Below are 7,671 nucleotides of genomic sequence, written 5' to 3'. Positions count from 1 at the left end.
TGAAATAAACGTTATAATAAATGTACGAGGGAATACATAAAAAAAATAAGTAAATAAAATAAGACATTCAGTCCCGACAGAACAGCCGGAACCTCACATCCTTTTTCTCAAAGGAAATATAACTGAAAATAACTGTTTTACAGGCTTCAGCAAGTAATTAGTACAAATTACTTACCTAACTAAGTGTCTCGCCTACCCGGACTGAGTTTCGGGTTCTGCCCCCGAGGATGCACTTTCCGCATCCTATCTAGGCTTACAGCAATAGACTCTATTACCAGTTCACAAGATCTCTTTGCTTAAGAAATCATTCATTAACATTTTGAAATCGTTAATACGACCCCACGAACTACTCAAGCCGCGGGCCTCATGACTGGACAAGCCATGAGGTTCTATGACTAAACAAGCCATGGTTTTCAAAGCGTTTTCTTTTACAAATCAATCCCTTTCTTTCACAAATCAATCCCTTTCTTTAAAACATTTTCAAGGCCAAAATCCTTTTTGAAAACAGGCTCACAAGGAAAAGGGATAGAAATCCTACATCGCACTATCAAACCTGGGACTAGCGTTGCCTTTTCCGGCTTCCGCTTCCTCAAGCCCCTTCAGTCTGAATCCTCAGCGATCACTGATGCAAAACAACACTTTAGGATTAATTCTCATTCCTAAAGTAATCCAAATCTCAATTTCCAACCAAGATTTCCTATTAGTGTGCCCTAATCCATTTTCATGTTTCAAATTATCATTCTAAGGGTTTTCAATCTCAAATCAAGGATTAACAATGTTAATCCATCTATCTCAAGTCCCCAAATGAAGCTAATTTGGGTTCTCCCCGAAAATATGGGTCAAAACAGAAATTTCAGGCCAAACAGGGTCAAACCCCATGTCAACTGGTCGACCGGTGACAGAGCAGTACAACACTACCGGTCAACCGGTAGTGTGCACACCGGTCGACCGGTCAGCCTTACAGTCCGGTCGACCGCATAGGTCGACCGATTTCCATGTGATCCGGTCGACTAGATATGGGTTCTAGGTCCTAAAACAAGTCCAAAGAACCCAAGATCTCCAATTTCTACTCTAGTTTTACTCAAAAACTATCAAAATCCGGTTTGAACCAAAAATGGGTTTTGGAAATCCGAAAACGTAAGATTCAAGAGAGGTTCTTTGAGTAATCTTACCTCGAATCCTTCTCTTGACGTTGAAAACTTCTTTAAATCTTTGCTTGGTTCAAGATCCGTTTGATTTGGGACAAAAATGAGAGAGAGAGTGAGAGAGAGCACGGGAGAGTGAGAGAGAGAGTGAGGGAGAGAGACGCACGGGAAAGGAAGAGAAAAAAGAAAAGAAAAGAAAAAGGAAAAAGAAAAGAAAAGGAAAAAGGAAAGGAAAAAGGCATGTGTACAATATTTAAAAAAAACAGTCCAGAAATGCGCCCATACACACTTCTGGGTTAAAATAAATTATTGAGAATAATTTAAATGCCTTGGAACTATTTAAACTCACACGTGTCAGAAACATTTATTAATTAAACTCAATTAATAATCCAGATTAGGCACACTAATAATCTTAATTACCTTAATTAATCTCAATTAATTCTTCAGGGTGTTACATGACTGTTTAACACTGTATTTACCGGTAAATACTGTATTTACTAGTAAAGATCATATTATCCAAAATCGGACCACCGACTCCGACGACCATTAAACACTGTACTTACTAGTAAATACTGTATTTACTAGTAAATATCATATTTATATGAAAATTTAGCTACCAACTCTGAAGACCTTTTAACATTGTATTTACTGGTAAATATTGTTTTTACCGATAATTACCATATTTACCAACAAACACCGTAAATATCATATTTATGGTATTCATCCAAAGATCATCTAAGTAAATATGATATTTACACATAAATACAACATTCACTGATCACTGATGCCCGCTGATAAGAGCATGAAAATGCACCCAAAATATTACTTTTGATTTACATAATATTAAAATATTTAAGCTTTAATTAAACAATTCCATTATTTTATTCAAAATATGTTTAATTGGAATTTGTCTAGTTTTCACTTAATTATTTGCAGATGAAAAAAAAGAGTGAAAAGCTACACAAGAAAAAGCCATGAAAGCCACCAAGTCGAGCCACATAAGCCAATTCGAGAGAGAGTGAGTGAGTCGCGTCAGCCGATTGAGCCACCAAACCGAGCCGAGTCTTTGGCGTCTCCCCAGTTTTCCACGTGCGCGTTACCAACATGCAAGACTCCCAGGGCGTGCGTCCTTCTTCCTCGTGATTTCTAGCACGTCCAAGTCTCCCTCTGCGTGGGTCCCACGTCTGCACAGCGCCAGTTCGCCCAGCCACTCTGCGTTCGTCAACTGCCCACGTGGTCCCCAGCTGTCCCCGCGACAGCTCTCTGCCAGTCCATTCAACCATTCCGCATGTGCCACTTATCTGAGTAGGACCCCAACTATCAGTGGCATTCATTAACGCCAGCACACGCCAGCCACTCTGATTGCGACACATGGTGAGTTGACTCTTTACTTCCAATCCCATTGTGACACGTGTCTTCTTAATGTACTGAGTCCGGATTTCTTCTCTAAAATCAGAACAAATTGCCTGATTTCCTCCTCAAATCACATATCTATTTCTCTTAATTTTTGTGTAATTTTATTTTGTTTCCTTTTCTTTTGTAATTTTTCATTTTGATTATTTATTTCCATATTTGGCAGGCAACCTCTAAAAACTATAAATAAGGGGGTTAGCCTAAGGTTATTTTAGTTCAATTTTTCATATTTAATTTTTTGTCGTTATGCTGTCATTATCGTATTTTCTCTCTAGAACTTGCGAGAATGTTTTGCAAGCTAGACTAGAGTTCTTTTGGTGAGGTTAGAGATGAACTTTTGTTAGTAACTCAATTCAGATTTTGATCCATTGTGCTGTAATGTTCAATATTTGAATGAATTAAATCTCATCTATCTTTCATTTATTTTTTAAAATATTATTTGCCAATTTTTATATGAGTTCAGTCACACTTTTTTCTGTAATTTTGTCATGCACTATTTTGTTATTCAAATTCTTTTGTAAATTATCTTTTACTGCAATATTGTCAAATTAATATATTGTCGATTTTGGATAACTTGTAATAATAATATTTTCAGAGTCAACATAAAGATTTAATTTATTCGATGCGAATCAAAACTTAAATTAGTGAGCAAACATAAGGGATTCTCGACACCTTACCCTTTTTTTACTACTAAATTTTCTTCACATAAATTTCCTTTATTTCCTTTATTTTATTAGCAATAAAATCACAACAAAACTCTTCCTTGTTACTTAATTTTATTAATTTATTTTTCTTGAACGCTCTTTTTTACTAATCTTTTTTATTGTTTTCGTCATCTCTGTGTCAATACAACCACCATTCTGTGTTACAATTGACCGCTTGTGAATAACACTTTTAAGCGTTAATCACTCGCGGGCGGATTTTTAGATAAATATAATATTTACCTAAAAATACCGTATTTACTAAAAGAATCTAGAACAATACAACACAACCAAAATCATGAAACAAACTTCCAAACAATTTCCTTCCATATAGTCATCATTAAAAATCAATTGCTGCAAAGGAAAATCTTAATTGATCGAAATCATAGACAATACATCGAATGAGCAAATTTTAGTTATTTTATCATTTTGTTTCTAAAAGGCCAGAAACAACACTTCCACGAATATATGCTCATTTTTCCTAACTTAGAAACGGAGAAAATATTCATAAAACGACACACACGTATTCTTTTCCATATTGATACACATTAAGAAAAGGAGGAAAAAAACGAACCAAACAACATATAAGGTCGCTGACCACAATATTTGAAATCTGATGAGTGAGTATTTTATTCACAAATTAGTACTTTTGAGCTTGAGTATTTATAAGTTTTCAAGCATTTTTGTTAGTTTAATGTGTTTTTATTTTGTTTTTATAGGTTGAAGTTAAAATGGAATAAAAAGAGTGAAAATTTGACTTTAGAACATATTTCAGTATTTGGGACATAACTCTCTCATATGAAGTCTAAATGAAGGATCTTAATGGTTTTAGAAAGATAAGAGACAGTGCTACAACTTTCGTGAAGACACCAAACACTAATTCGGCCATATAGAAAGTGAAAATCCTCATCCAATTCACACACCAGCTGCAATGGGAAATCCATCCGTTGCAGCAGATAACCTGCCCGAAAGTAGGAAAACCACACACCTATTGCAGCAGGAAATCCATTCGCTGCAACGATTGCACCAGTTTTGCTCGGGTTTTTTCAAAAACCTTAGCGGCGCTGCAACGGGAAATTAATGCGTTGCAGTGCCCAGACACGATATGATGTCAAAATAGGAGAGGAAGAGAGGAAAAAGAGGCACAAAATCCCTAGAGAAGAAGGAGCTTTGTGTTGGGAATGATGTCCTAGAAGCATGAGATGTAATAGGATATTTATTATTTATTTAATAAAAGAATTTATTCATTATTTTATGTGCATATATTTATGAATATTTTATGAATATCAATGAAAATTTCATAATTATTTATGTAACCTTAAACGTTGTATATAAATGTTATATGCGAGAGGATAATGTTTAAGGATAATAATAAAAAATGGTGTTCGTAATGAATTTAATTAAAGTTTGGAATCTTTAATTAAAACATAATACATGTCATTCCCATTTAGAATGGAACAGTGTTATCCGCACTGTTAATATGATGAGATATTGAATGAGTGTATTACCCATAATAAGATTATGTGGAACAAGGACACATACACAATATGAATTTCTGATAATTTCCGTTAAGTATAGAAGTTTTAATTGAGTCTACCGATGGTCATATATAGAATGATCTTAATCCTAAGTTCTTAACAGACTCCTATTTATGGATTTGTGTCTTTTAATTTACTCGGTACAGATTTTGAGATCTTGAATCCTATTCCTTGTATTTTGGAGACATGATGAAGTAGGTAGCCAGGAATGTTATTATACGAGATGAAATCCATTCCTTTTTGAGAAAGAAGTACATAAATAATTCTCTTGAGGGCTGATTCGGTACTTAGACCAACAAGAGCTCCGATTCATGAATTTATTTTATGAATCACTGTCCATTAAAGAATCAATGGTACTCAAGGATAAAGATGTAATTAGAGAGGTTAACGGATTTCACCTAGCTTCAATTATGAATTATTTATAAAGGATTGATCTATATATAGTGACTATATCACATGGACACTTCACGGTTTAGAAGTAATTTATATCTATAATTACGACAATGCAATTCCAAGTTTATAGTGGAGTAACTATTAGAATTAATAAGATTAATTAATTCATTAAAGTGTTTAATTAATTATTAATTTTATTGGAGCTCAAAATTATAGGTCCATGAGTCCCCGCGCCGTCCTTATAATTCTACAAGATACTAAAGGACAAAATGAGAATTTTAGAATAATGAAATTTTAAAAATAAACACTGATAATAATTAATTGAGAATTAATTATAATTTAAATAATGTTATTATTAAAATTTAGATTGGAATTTTGGATCACTCGTGTGAAAGTGTTCACATAGTGTGAACGCAAGGCACAGTGTGAACACATCTAGAATTATCCATTTAACTTTATTTGATAAGGTGCTCAATTTATAATTCAAATTAATTTGAGTTTGACTTAAATTGAAATTTGAATTTGACTCAAAATTAGACTGTAGGATAAATGATGATTTTCTCTTCATTCCCTATCTGCAAGTTGGCGCCACACAGGGATAAGATCTCCTATGCATGGCTGGCCAACAATGGATAAAGGGAAGAGAAAATTTTGTTCCAAATTCAAATAGGAGATAATTAATAAACTTTATCTTAAAGATAAAGATTAGATTCATTTTAGAAGTTTTACTTATATTCTATAAATAAGAGAATAATAGAAGATTGTGGAATACAATTTTTTGCTCCTATTTTCTATAGTGGCCAGTTTTTACAGGTGTTGTGAGAGGGAAAATTTTTATAAAAAAAAAAAATTTCACTTTGTGCATGCGTTGGTGTTCGTGGAAATTCTTGAGTGTTTTTGTTAACCCGTTTTGTTTCAGGTGTGCTCACACACATGTCTTTGTAGATTCAAGGAATTGACGAGGAAGGCTCAGGTTTTCTAAATAAAGCATTGGAGCGAGGATTTTTTGAGGTCAAAGAACTCAAGTTATCATCCTAATCGGTTGCTAGGTATAATTCCCATTCGAGTTCTTAATTAGTAAATTAATGTGATTAATTTATTCGTGCATAAATTAGTATAATCTATAGAGTATCTCAAAGGTTTTATGAAAATTTTTGTTATACACTATCCGCTTACCCCACGCTTCCGCATCCGAATTCGATTCGAAAACCAACACTTTGGAGGCTTAAATCCCATGATTTCATTGAAGATTCTTAAAGAAGATGGTAAATTCAAGCTCAGAAGATCATTCTTCTAACATAGTTCTTCCTTCTCTCTTTATTTCCTTTTTAGTTTTTAGATTTTATTTTTGGTCATGGATTCCTCTATGTTGAGCTAGATTATTGTTGTAGGACTTGATGTAATCGTATTTTAACTATGTTTTGAATATTTTGTCAATTGTTAGTTTGATTTCCATTTAATTCATTTGTGTTTCTCTATATTAATTGCTCTAATTTGTGTTTTCATGGATTAGAGATATAAATGCGTAGATTTAAGCTCGGGAGAGTTACTTTCACAGATTAGAATTGGGAAAACACAACCTAGAGTTAGTTGAGTTCAGGAGGCCAATTAATTTGAGTAATTAAAATTAGGTTGCTTAATGGATGCTTGCTTCAATTAGGCTAATAGGGATATTGTTTAAGTGGGATTTGCAAACTATTTTGCTCAGCACTCGGGAGAGGGAGTAAAATTACCATCGAAAACTTAAGATTAATGAATTGAGTAGAATTGGCTAGCAATAGCTAAATAGGATGAATATATGAATGATAGGCTGAAGTCAAGTCCCTAATTCATTTGTGCATAAGAGTTTTCGTAGTTTATTTTATTTTTGTATTTATATTTGTTCTTGTTCTATTCTAATTCAATTAGTTCGGATTCTTAAATAAAGATGAATTACGATACTCGCGGTACTTAGTGGTAATTTAACACCCAATCTCTATGGAGATGACACTCACTCACCTTTTACTATCAAAACTTGACATCATACACTTGCGGGCTTACAAAATCCACACTAACGGATCTGTCAAGAAGTCAATCGGAGCCTTAGGTGGCAGATCTAAAATCCACGGTTGCCGCACCTGTAACGACAGATTGGGGATATCGAACGAGGAGCGTCACCAACATTGAAGCAGAAACGAGTTCTGTGAAGCCGTCGCAGAGAGAGAAAAGGAGGAGAGAGGGAAATCAGAAAATCTCAATCAAAGACGCAATCGAAGTCCGATGGACTTCAATGTACCAGATCAAGATTCTCTCGATCTCTACTAATCTTTCCTGGCAAAACCCATAGTGATCCCAGATAGAGGACTCCGGCACGATTCACGATTTGTGGTGGCTTCGCCGATCATCAAAGGAGGGAGAAAGATGACGTACAAACCAGAGATAAAAAGAACTGAGAAATTCAAAGGAGACATGTGATAGAAAAACGATGGAGAAGAGAGAGGG

The sequence above is a fragment of the Morus notabilis genome, unplaced genomic scaffold, assembly GCF_000414095.1.
Source record: "Morus notabilis unplaced genomic scaffold, ASM41409v2 Scaffold337, whole genome shotgun sequence".
Classification (NCBI taxonomy): Eukaryota; Viridiplantae; Streptophyta; class Magnoliopsida; order Rosales; family Moraceae; genus Morus; species Morus notabilis.
Note: the sequence above shows the minus strand (reverse complement) of the source record.